The sequence below is a fragment of the Podarcis gaigeae genome (assembly GCF_964106915.1).
Source record: "Podarcis gaigeae genome assembly, chromosome: 17".
Classification (NCBI taxonomy): Eukaryota; Metazoa; Chordata; class Lepidosauria; order Squamata; family Lacertidae; genus Podarcis; species Podarcis gaigeae.
In genome coordinates this window covers 11,024,233-11,037,550 of record NC_139694.1, presented here as the reverse complement: position 1 = coordinate 11,037,550, position 13,318 = coordinate 11,024,233, and the positions used below count along the sequence as shown (strand labels likewise).

At 42.1% G+C, this 13,318-nt stretch overlaps 1 protein-coding gene across 1 annotated transcript in view; it reads left to right on the top strand.

The window, feature by feature from the left end:
* Positions 1–12,288, top strand: part of CHRNB3 (cholinergic receptor nicotinic beta 3 subunit) — a 69,395-nt gene extending 57,107 nt beyond the window's left edge. The window contains exon 7 of the transcript XR_014559372.1: positions 12,150–12,288. The gene's annotated coding sequence lies outside the window, so the exon portion shown is untranslated. The remainder of the gene's footprint in view (positions 1–12,149) is intronic.
* The last annotated feature ends 1,030 nt before the right edge of the window (positions 12,289–13,318 follow it).

Here is a 13,318-nt window from a genome sequence, read left to right as displayed (position 1 = left end):
AGAGCAGCTGGGGAGATAACCTTTGATAGCTGAGGGCCAGGGGAAAACAAACAACAAACAGAACTAACTCTATATGAATTAGGAAATGCAGAGCTCAGGTAATCCAAATGCCAGATGACCAGGCATGCCAATGTAGATCTCTTGGGGGTGACACTGACAAGAACACCCACTGAAAAGTCACCAACATACCAGATGTCACAAATTGTCTGCGCACAGTATTGCGTGTTTGCTATTATGGCTTTTCAGATTAGAATTCCCACACTTTCACCAAGGAGTTTAGGATGGCAGACAATATTCCGAGGTCGGTTATTTGAGAAGCAGGGCTGTATTTGACTAAGTTGTGCTTACACAAGGATCAGTGCTTTTGCAACTCATCTCCATCCTTTCCCTTAATTCCACCCCCTCATTAAATTCTTTCACACGTAACCACATATTAAAGACTAATAATGAAGTATCCAATGCTATCATAGAAGATGGTGTTTAGGCAACACATGCAAAATCACAAACGCATGATATAAGTTCTTATCCCAGACTACTTATTTTCATTTAAGGCAACAAATAGTTTAAGTTAACTAAAACATTTTATAATGTAAGGGGAGTGCTCTATTTTCATTTTTAAAAGCTGTACCAATTTATCTACTTGCACTTTGACGTGCTTTTGAACTGCTAGGTTGGCAGGAGCAGGGACCGAGCAATGGGAGCTCACCCCATTGTGGGGATTCAAACCACCGACCTTCTGATCGGCAAGTCCTAGGCTTGGTGGTTTAACCCACAGCACCATCTGTGTCCCTTTTGTGTGCTTCAAACCTTGTGCCAGTTTTATTTTATTATTAAATTTTTCCCCAAGTGCTCTTTGCCATGCTTTGTTGTACCAATTTGTCAGGGAATTTGCCTGTCATGTTAGCAACTGTGACTGATAATTATTAAGATCTTCTGGGTTCAAGATAGATTTCATCAAGCAAGTCAACTTGCTGCCTCTTTTAAAGCAGATGGGACTGTTTCTTCCCTCAAGGAGACATTTACCTGCCCTAAAGGCAGATGAACAGTCTCTACCTATTTGGTGTAATGTGTCAAAGGGGCATGGGTGGAGCAGATAGGACGTGGGCCACACTTCTCTGAGAAATTTGTCCACATCTTCAGACTTCAAAAATGAAAATTCACCCAACATCACCAGAAGGAGTTATGGACACTTTCATAGATGGACTTTGTATCCAAGCCATGGTGAATGTGAGAAATGTTATCCTCAAATTGCTGTGCAAACATGTCCCAGCAAGCTTCTGAGAGTTCATTAGCATCACCAGATGGGCCAGACTGCAGAAGAGCTCAAACTATCTGGACAAGTTCCACTGGATGGCACTGTGAGGATGCAATGGTGTCGGAACAGATCTGCTTCTTTGCTGTCATCACAGCCACTAAGAAGGCCTGATAACGAGCTCTGATTAGTGTACAGATTCACTGGAGCTCTTCCCATCTTGCTGCTTGCTTCATTGCCCTCAGGTCTTCTGAACACCAAGGAGCTGAACAGGCTCTGTTCAGCAGAAGATGGTGCTTAGGAGCAACCACAGCAACCACCCAGTTCACCAATGTATTTCGCAGAATGACCCGGGCATCAATAGTGGTGCCAGCCATGCCAATCAGAAACTCCCCAAGGCTCTGTGGATTTCATAAGCCTCCCAGCATAGGCTATCCTAACTGGGCTCCCCACACTTGCATGGGGAAACACTTGCTGTGAGTCTAGTAATCAGAGGGAATTGATCAGACCCTGACAAAGAGGTTCGAGTAAAATCCCTCACTCTTGGTTTCCCCTCCTTCTGTCCAGTTCATGAAGTCTTGAGCCACCCCTGTCAAGGCAGTCTCCGCATGAATGTTGAGGTCCCCCAGCACTAACATCTTGGGGTTCCTCAGCAACAAATCTGTGACTATCCATCTTAACTTAGGCAGAACCACTGCTACGCAGTCCAACTTGCTATTTTCTCTTATTGAAGAGTGATAGTAATTGTGGGTGGAAGAGAAACAAATTCAGAGATTTGCAGCTTTTGCTAGTTACTTCTGACAGGCTAACAGAAACCTGCAGGAGATTTGCTCATTAGCTCCTGATCTGACACACAACACAGCAGCAAACCACCAGGGTATTCAGTGGCATTTAGCACAGAGAACCTGGATTGTCAACAGCATTCAACCATTTAATTTTTGTTTTTGTTTTTTTACTTCACCTAGACTGTACCAATCACTCATCACAGGGGATCACATATATATCTTTGTGTTGCTACGCAGTGCATATAATGATTGGAATCCTTTGCATGCACGCATTCTCTAGGTTGTGAGCTTAAGATACCTGGCCATTTAAATAGATGGGGAAGGGAAGGAAGAGAGAGGCAAGAATAATGGGGGGTGAATGTGAACAAATGCAGTTACATGAACTTAGACTTTATTTTAGTTGTAGATTAGAGAGGCAGAGGTTAAGACTCTACACTGTGACTCCATCAAATGACTTGGGACCCGTGTCATCTGAAAGACCACACTTTCTCATTATTAATGCTTAATTCACAGGTAGGACTCAGAAATATTTCTCTCTGAAAGCCTGGTGGAAGGCACTTTTGTATGTTCCATCTCTTCTGTGTTTCTCCATTCTCAGATGTTACCTGTGTATTGCCAGTGACAGGGCCTTTTTTACTGTGGCCCCTTGACTGCTTAAATGCCATCCCTGGACATATTTGCCTGGTGTCTGCACCCCTCTCTTTTAGATGATGGATAACGGCTGTTTTACTTTTAGCAAAAAATAGTTTGGATCCCTTTGGGTCTTGCTTTTATGCTGCTGACTTTAACAGTTTAAATTGCAACTGCGCATTTTGGTTCATTTTCTTTTTGTTTTACAGTTTGAAAGCTGCCTTGGGGAGCCTTTGTGTTGAGATGCCTTAAAATAATAAATAAGTAGGGCTGAGGTTCTACACCAGGAACAGAACACAACATGTTCCCAAGAACAGCAAGATCTTTTATTGTAATATGCATTGAGAGGTGGGCTAACAACACCCCAGCAGACTTCAATGCGTTTGCTATTTGTATCGTTGATAATGACAACTTGGGATGCTTTTTGTGAATGTTTCTTTGTACTGAAGCTGAACCCGATCTATTACACATCATTAAAAATTAAACTCTGCTGAATCCCAGTAGGGCGTCTTGCTGGTATCTTTAATGTGTGCTCTTAGAAAGAAGATTAAAAAGTTTCATTTAGCAACTCAAATATCTGTTGAGTAGGCCTTTTGTATCTGGGTTATTGGCTGAAATTCTGCACACAGTAGCTTGCCCACAAATTTAACTGAAGCCAGTGGAGCTTAGGAATATGTAAACTGATGGACCGAACTCATTATTGGCTGTAATCACAACGTTCTGCAGATTTCCTCAGCGTGAGTAAACATTTTGTTGATCATTCTCCCACAAGTTGTAATTTCCCTTTATCCGGGGATGTTGTTTTCCTTACTAACTACGGTATGTATTTTTGCGTTTTTATATTATAAACCACCCTGCAATCCCCAGATGAAGGGTGGTATAGATATTTAATAAATGAAATGAAATGAAACCTGTGGTAAAAAGGTGTGTGTGCTGAGGGCAGAGAAGAGGCGTTTCTGAGGGGAAAGGATGGAAATCAACCACAAGGAAGGCACAGCAGCAAAGTTCAGTGCATTATTTATTAACCAAGCTTTCAAAAAAATCAGTGATGTAAAGATGGAACATCGTTGAATATGATTTTGGGCAACGTCTTGTTCATTGGCAAACTTCTCCAATAATACTACTCCTCATGAGCTGCCAGTTTTGCTGAATACATTCTGAAAAGTGATAATTTCAGGGAAATGGGGAGTGTGATGGGAATATTGCTGCCACTTAGCTCCCTTTAAAGCAGGATGGTATCATGACTGAGGCTCCCAGTAGTGACTTGGACACTGACTCAGAGGTAGAGGGGCCAGCTCAGTTAGTAGCACCACCCAAAGAATCAGTAGCTCTGATTCCTGACACTAAGCCTGAGTCCAACAACCAGGAACCATGTAACTCTCTCTCTCTCTCTCTCTCTCTCTCTCTCTCTCTCACACACACACACACACACACACACACAACCACACCAAGGCAGGATCCCCAGGGACTGCTGCCTCTGAGCTGAACTCCACTGAGAAATTATTCTTATTATTAATTAAATTTATATGCTGCCCTTTATCTGAAGTTCACAGGGCAGTTTACAACGGAAAATTACAAAATATTAAACATAAAAGCAACAAAGCAAAACAAAAACCCAGACCCATTTAAAAGGTCACCGATTGTCTAACCAGCCAATGGCCTGGTTGAGAATGAATGTTTTCCCTGGCACTTCAAGATATGTAAGGAGGCAAGCATGCCACAAAGGGGGGAGCAACTGCAGAAAAGGCCTGTTCTCATGTTGCCACCCTCTGGATCTAGAACGAAATTAGCTTCTTTGTTCGCCAAGAGCCTCACTTGCTAAAGCTGCTCAGAGGCAAAGAAACCCAACAAAAGCTGATGAAGCAATGACGGAGTTTGAAGTTCCTGTGACCTGTCCAGGGTCCTGAAGTGTCTGTCGCTGATCATTCTTCCTAGGTCCTTTTCAAAGTGCCGCAGTGCAGTGACAGAGCAGCTGATTTGTACAGTGGTACCTCGGATTAAGAACTTAATTCATTCTGGAGGTTCTTAATCTGAAACTGTTCTTAACCTGAAGCACCACTTTAGCTAATGGGGCCTCTCGCTGCTGTGCGATTTCTGTTCTCATCCTGAAGCAACGTTCTTAACCCAAGGTACTACTTCCGGGTTAGCAGAGTCTGTAACCTGAAGCGTCTGTAACCCGAGGTACCATTGTACTCAGAAAGTCTCAGATTCAACTCTCGATATCTCCAGGGAAGGCTGAGAGATACTTCGTGTCTGAAATCCTGAGGAGCTGCTTCTGAGCTATATACTCAATATGAGGCAGTTTCCTTTGTTCCTGTGTGCTGCTGCTCTGGGTCAGAATGAGGTGAGATTGGGGTAGCTTTTCCTCCTCTGCAGCACAGGATAAGGCAAGAGGCATGCAAGGAAGCGCCAGAAGCCTCTCCATGTCTCTCTCTCTCTCTCTCTCTCTCTCTCTCTCTCTCTCTCCCTCCCTCCCTCCCTCCCTCCCTCCCTCCAGCCACCAGAGCTTTTATTCAATAGCTTCTCTCAGAAAAACCTCTCCTAAGATCTCATCTCACCCAATGCTGCATGAAGTCTTGTTGCTAGTTCATGTTGGTGGTTGAAGGAAGCAATGGACCAAAAGGGAAGGAATGGAAGGAGCAGGGGTCAAGCATGTTAGTTCCTTAATCATGAAAATAATATGAAACATGAAAATAATAGTATACAGGATTAAAACAAATCTACAGTTGCACCCAAGATCCAGGGGTGGTAATTGTGGGGAGGCCATTTTGCCACCAGCTCAGGAGCAGCATGAAAAAGAACACAAAATTAAGAATACTGGAAATTCTTTTCTGAAAATCAATTCAATCCTACTCTTTCTTTCTTTCTTTCTTTCTTTCTTTCTTTCTTTCTTTCTTTCTTTCTATAATATTTTATTAAGTTTTCCAATTTAATAATCCAATAAAAACCACATTATAACCTTCCAAATTACAATACAATAAAAAAGCCAAATATATTGCCAAATTATATATCTTTGGGTGACTTCCCATGCTCTGAATTTCCCGGAGTTCTAATAATCTAATATCACATTGCATTTCTTAATTAGTCAATAAACCATTCTGATGTTGATCCTTCAGTTAATTTTCATTTATGTATGCAACCACTGTCCTCCCTCCCTCCCTCCCTCCCTCCCTCCCTCCCTCCCTTCCTTCCATCCTTTTCTATGTACCAGAAGACTTGCATTGAGCTGGGGTGCATTTATGTTCTAGAGCCCTCTTCGGGGGCTGAAAAGAATAAGAATGTGCAACATCATCCACCATGACTGGCAAACAGCATGAGATCTCTGGATTGGGCAGGTTGAGTATAAATTACCTGGAGCCTGAACTTCTTTGCCTCCTCAACAAAACAGAACACTATTTCAGGCCTGCTCTCATGACTCCAGAAATGCTTGCACACATGGAACAGTCGTAAAAGTGTGATGCTGAATTCTACCTTCCGTGGCATTTTATCTGTGAAGACAACCCAAATAAGCCTTTACTAGGTTTCCATTGTTGCTGATGTTTCTTCCTTTTTGCTTTTTAAACTCTTTAAATATTTTATGTGCTTTGTTATTGTATATCACCTTGTTGCCATTGGATGGAAAGTTGCTAAAATATTTTCCCCCCCTAAATAAATCTTTCAAGCTGAGAAACAGCAAAATATGATAGCTTTTTTGGGGGGGGGGAACCTACAGGTTGCAACTGAAATCTCAAGGTTAATGGTGAGATACAACAGGGGGAAGCCTACGTGCTTTATTGAATGCATGGCTCTCTGAACATCATGTGTTCGGACATTTCTGGGACAGCAAAAGCCTTCTGTGCCTCCCATGCCTCAAGCCAAACAAAAATTAAGTAGAAATTCTGATGTCATTAGGATCGGAAGGAAACCTCTATCTATATATCTTGCTTGGATAGGCTTGAGAGAACATATGGTGGGGGGTGGAGATTCAAGGGGAAGAGAGCATATTGCCTTGCCACAGAAGGAGAGAGTCAGTAATTAAAGGACTGGGTAACCTAGGTAAGTCACAAATGAATGGTGCTTGCAGCAATGGTAAGTCACAAATCAATGGTGCTTGTAGAGTGGTTTCTTTCTATTAACAGTCAAATTCAGCTCCTCTGCAATTTGGTCAGTTTGACTGAACAGCATTTGCTTGGACAATTTTTAGTTAAATTCAGCAATCAGCTAACATTGCAGGGTAGTGAACTGTGGTGATATTCTAGTAAAGGTAAAGGGACCCCTGACCATTAGGTCCAGTCGCGTCCGACTCTGGGGTTGCGGCGCTCATCTCGCTTTATTGGCCGAGGGAGCTGGCGTACAGCTTCCGGGTCATGTGACCAGCATGACTAAGCCGCTTCTGGCAAACCAGAGCAGCGCATGGAAATGCCGTTTACCTTTCCGCCGGAGCAGTACCTATTTATCTACTTGCACTTTGATGTGCTTTCGAACTGCTAGGTGGGCTAGGTTGCAGCAATGGGAGCTCACCCCATTGTGGGGATTCAAACTGCCGACCTTCTGATCGGCAAGTCCTAGGCTCTGTGGTTTAACCCACAGCGCCACCCGCGTCCCTTGATATTCTATTACTTTCAAGCAAAAAAACACTTCCACAAGCTTCAAAAGGTATGTTGCTATGTGCCAATTTACACAACCATTCCAGAATGCTGCAGTGTGGGTTGACCTAGAATAGCACTCTAGAGAGCTGAGATTATATGTCAAAGCAAGAGAAAACTCAGAAGAAGAAGGAGGAGGAGGAGGAGTTTGGATTTGATATCCCACTTTATCACTACCTGAAGGAGTCTCAAAGCGGCTAATAATCTCCTTTCCCTTCCTCCCCCACAACAAACACTTTGTGAGGTGAGTGAGGCTGAGAGGCTTCAGAGAAGTGTGACTAGCCCAAGGTCACCCAGCAGCTGCATGTGGAGGAGTGGGGAAGCGAACCCGGTTCACCAGATTATGAATCTACTGCCCTTAACCACTACACCACACTGGCTCTCTCAGGCCTGAATGAGGCCCTCTATACCTCCCAATCCGGCCCTCAAGACTTACCCAGACTTTGCGCCCTCCTCTAGTGATTTTACCTGGCTGGAATGTGTCCATGATCTGTTATAATACTTCCTGCTCACCTGGATGGAGAAATATGTGGCTGTACACGGTCACCATTAGCACACAGCCCTTGGAAGGATACTCATGAAGAAACATAGCCCTCAGGTTGAAAAAGATTCTCCCACCTTAAGAGGATTAATTTGTTTATTTATGTTACAAACGCAGCACAAAAATGGAAAGAAGCAGAAATTGGCAAAATTAACAGCTTAAATAAGAGAACCTACTGACCAAGGTTTTGTGAAAGAATGGAAACCCTTTTCAGATTATTTAAATAAATATTACTATATGATGAACACTCAAGCAGGTTTTGAACTATGGGCAACAGAAGGGAGGAAAGAGGTTTTGTTAAGGTTTAAGAGACCGAAGACAAGGTGCACCACAGGGAGAGAAACACCATGGAAAAGGGTGTCAAGTCAGAAGAAAGGAAAAAAGAATGTATTATTACCGTATGTATTGAAATGTATGTGTGAATTTTTTGGGAAACTTTTTTTAAACATCTTTACTGAAAGTTCAAAAAGTGCATAATTATATGTGCACTAAACATGGTGAGACAGAAATAAAAGAGAGAAAAAGAAAGAGAGAAACAGAACCTGTGCAGAAGGGAAAATAAAGGGGGGAAGGGGGGAAACCCAAAACTGTATTCTTAGCAAGGTCTTTATTATACTTCACCAGATCTTAACCTATTACAGTATTTGTAAGAACGGATTCCAAATATCATTGAATTTGTCCATGGCAAGTCTGCGTTTAAATGCAAGTTGTTCATATGTTGCAAGTTTGTATAAGTCTTCAATCCAATCGAAGAAGTGAGTTGCATTTTTATTATAATTTTTGGAAAACTTAATAAAATAAACTTAGGAAAAAAATTCTCCCACTCCTGTGATTGAGGCATAGAAGCACAGAAAGCTGCCTTATACCGAATCAGTCCAGTTGTCCATCTAGTTCAGCATTCTCAACAGTGATTGGCAGTTCTCCAGAGTTTCAGACAATACATCTTTCCCGCTCTACCTTGAGATGTTGAGGACTGAATCCAGGAACTGCAAAGCAGGTATGTGCAGTACTGCTGAGCTCTGCAAGTCATTGCCCAGTCACCTCAAATCACAAAGTGCATTTTGTGTAGCTAGCATACAGCTTCTTATGAAATTCCAAGTTCAATTCTTTTTTCCACACACTGTAAATGTTTCAGTTAAATAATTTAACCTCCATCAATGAGAAACCGTATTTACAAGGCAAAGCTCACAGCCAAGAAAAGTAAGTCACAAAAGCATACATTTTTTAAAATCCCAACTCAGCAGGAGTGCATCAAAAACAATCCAACTCAGAATTTTCAAAGACAAATTGGATCAAAGAATGGAAATCAATTTAACACCTCTGATACCCATTAAGGCTGCACTCCTGTGCACAGTTTCTTGAGAGTAACTTCCATGGAACTCAAGTTGGTTTACTTCTGGGTATACATGCATAGAATTACACTCACCAAGTGAAGGGAGCTCCAGAGCATGCACACATAGGATTAGGTTGTAAGTAAGTGGGTATAATATCATGCATTCACCATTGCCCAGGCAAGCACATATTTGTGGCGCATGAATGCCGTGTAAATAACTCAGACTGTGGGCAATCTGCAACATTAGTTTTTTTTTAAAAAAGAGTCATAAATGCATTATAGCACTATGACACCAGATGGTGCTGTAGAGCTGAAATCAGAACTGAATGAAATTTTCCATTGTGAGTTGTCTCCCCTCCCCCGCCGATCATTTTCAGAGTGTGTTTTTTTTAATAGCTGCGTAGATGCAGCCCAGGTGCCAGCACTGAGTGAAATCAGGCCACAATCTTTATTGGCTAAGGAGCAGGTAAGTGGGGTTGGCATGGCAGTAGCGTGAGGATCAATTCATTATTCCATTCAGCCTTGTTGACGGAATGGTATTCTCCTACCATTTATTTTATTTATTTTTTGTTTATTGAATTTATATAGCCCCCTATACCCAGAGCTCTCATGGAAGTTTAGGGTGCTTCCAGACTATTGCTAATTTTAGGCGGAACTCAATCACAACCTGGGCCTTTCACAACAATCCCTCTCCCCCCCCCCCATGGGACTTTTTGTGATATGGAAAGTGACAGGAATGTGTGGGGTAACACTTGCTTTGATGCACCTTCACATAATATCCCTGCAAACAAATGATAACGTACAGTATGCTTAATAAACAGGTCATCTGGAAGAAAACCCACAGTGGTCAAGTGATTCTGGCCAGGAAATTCTGGAAAGGAACTGGTTGGTTTTTTAAAAATGTACTAAAGCACTTTTTATTCTTATGTGCTATTGTACAAATATTACATTTTTTTAAAAAAAGACAAAAACACAAGTTTTTTAAAATAAAAATAATAAAAAACCCATTTATTCAAAAGTTACAATACAGTTACAATACAATACATTGTCAGTCAATATATCCAGTTTAAATAGTCCACACTCAAATGGTAATATTGAAGATGTAACCAGTGCAAACATGAAAATCATATCTCTTTAAAAAGTTGGGAAAGTAGGATCGTTCTGTCCTTTTCTTTAAAAATCCAGATTTCCTGTGATCTGAAAAAAAGACAAAGAAAACCACATGGTCATTCCATAGTAAGCCTGTCCATTGTTCCACAAATAAAGTCTTGAGCAGCCCTCCCCAGCCTGGTGCTCTCATAGTCACTCCCAGCAACTATGGTCAATTGCTAGGGATGATGGGAGTTGCAGTGCAGACACCTGGAAGGCACCAGATGGTGTTAAGGAGGCTGCTCTTGGGTCGACCCTGAGCCTCTTCCCTGGATATTAGCTTTGGTTCTTAAGGCGTTGCAGTAGCAACTTGAGCATTGCGTTTCCTTGATGCAAATCTCCTAGCTAGATCATGAGAAGATGAGCACATCACAGCGGGAGAAGAAACATTTCCATGGCAAACTTGCTGGCACCCAGGCCACGCAGTGCACAAACAGAAGACCGTATAATGAGCCACGGACCCATCGTTTCCAGTTTGCAGCAGGCTTTTTTGGGGAGGGTAGATGGTACTCTTTTGAACTCTTCCCTTCGGCTCAGAAGTATCACTTAAGGGGCTCTCAAGCCTGCGCCGCCGCGAAGCTGGGGATTAAAATAGCCAAGCCACAAAGTCGCTCGGATGAAGATGATGGACAGCTTTGCAAATTGTTCCAAGTGAACCATAAAACTGTCACATAGATGAGACATGCTAGTTGTGACGGCCCCGCGCTTTCCAGAAAGCTTCCAGAAATAAAGCAGGCCTATAATGGAAGACTTTGGTATGGCATTAAAAATTAATTAGGGCTTACACAAGACGAATGTAAAAAAGGATTAGCAGCAGACTGTCGATTTGCCAGAGCGGAGATCAAGCAGAGGCTCTCTCCCTCCCCCCCCAAGCCCTCTGCTTCTTCTCTTCTCTGTTTTTTTTGGGGTGGGGTGGGGTGGGGTTGAACTCTGGCATCATGGCTCATTGTACTCAACAACAGTGGAATATGCATTAGAAAAATAATGACTTGGCAGGATAATATTTCCTTTTTTTGTTTTGTTCCCTTTCAGTTATCCCTGCCATTTGGATGAAAGACACACACGCACATCAAATGCAAGGGAAGCTCCCTCCCTCCCTCCCTCCCTCTCCCCCCCCTCTCTCTCTCTCTCTCTCTCACACACACACACACACACACAATCATGGGCATTTGGAATGTTGCATTATGAGGTCGTGTGTTGACCAGAGGTTTTTGCGGAGAACTGGATGTCTGACCTGGACTGAAGTGAGGCCACAGAGGGGGAAAGCTTACAATCAAAACTGCCCCCAAGGAGCTTTACATTTCAGGAAGGTCCCATGCTACCCTCCGCAAAGAGAGGTGAAAAGAAACCTAGGTCCACCGATGCATCATTTGTACATCAGAAGCATGCGTGCGCACGTGCTCCAAATTCTGAGCAAAGAGAATCTGGATCCTTTTATATTTTTTCACATTGACTTTTCGACAAGCCGTACATAACACTAATAGGCTTAGCGTAGGTGTTTATCAAAACATACATTAGCCATCGCACGGATTGTTTGATGATGGCTCCACCTTTCGTATTCACTTTCCATATTACCAGCTGTATGTGTGGTTCAGTGCTTTCCTATATTCTATTATATAATTTTATTACACCTGTGTTTTATTACTCCGTTTCTCATTAAATGGGTTGCCAAGTCGTCTTCCTTCTGTTACGCTAACTATGTTCGTCAGTTTTGTCATTTGGACCCCTTCCCATACTCTTACAATCCAATGATCGTCTGTTGGAGCATTTATGTCTCCCCCACCCCCGAATTTATAACTAATTGCAAATTAAGCTACAGCTAAAAGATATACAGTGGTACCTCGCAAGACGAATGGCTCGTAAGACGAAAAACTCACAAGACGAAAGAGTTTTTCGTTTTTTGAGTTGCTTCGCAAGACGAATTTCCCTATGGGCTTGCTTTGCAAGACGAAAACGTCTTGCAAGTTTGTTTCCTTTTTCTTTTTCTTAAAAGCCTTTTTTGAGGTTTTTGAAGACTTTGGTGATTTTTGAAGCTTTTCCAAAAACGTCTTTTGCAGCCATTTGGTAAGTTAAACTTTTAAAACTTTTTTGGGGGTTTTTTGGATTTAGGGTGCTTCGCAAGACGAAAAATTCGCAAGACGAAAAAACTGGCAGAACGAATTAATTTTGTCTTGCGAGGTACCACTGTATTATCCTTTCCCTGTCTTCTTAGAAAATGAGACCTTTTACATATCCCAATAATGCAATTAGCAGATTTACTAGTAGGCTATAACTTGTTATATTATCAGTGGACTCAGCTACATTGGCAAAGAAAAAGCACTTTATATGTGTTGTTTATGCATTCTAACACTGCGACACCAGATGGCGCTGTGAAGTTCCGTTTTTGCCAATCTGATTTCTCATACAAAGTTTAAAATGCGTTTAACTGAAACGCTTCTTTGATGTGTCTAGATCCATCCAGTGTCTCATAATAGAGCTATTAATATTTTTTTTTTATGGACATGACCAGAATACAACTATACTTTCATTCTAGTCATGTCACTGAATGTTGCATTTTCCGGCTTGGATCTATGGATCTCAGTGGCTTGTAATGCCAATCCCAAATGCAAGGCAGCCCTGAATGTTCTTCTCTGGCTCAGATGTTAAACACAAGTCCTCCCTCTCTCCTTTTGTTTATCCTGCTTATTGATTTTTCTTTTTACTTTGCGTTGCTTTATAAATAAATTCAAAGCCACTTCCTAAAATACGTACAACAGAACAGACAGAACAATAAATACAATGATCCAAAAAGGACTTAGATCAGGATCATATCTTAAAGCCACGCGTAGGTTAAAACACTGCAGGGAAAAATTAGTGGAATAAAAATTCCTCACATCATCACACACGGAAAGGGAGGTTTTCCTGTCCATCTCCATGTCACTGGTTACTGCTGCTGCTGGGGGGATGTGTGGAACTGCATCAGGTTGTCATGGCATCAGGATGCAGGCAGGTTCTACATGATGG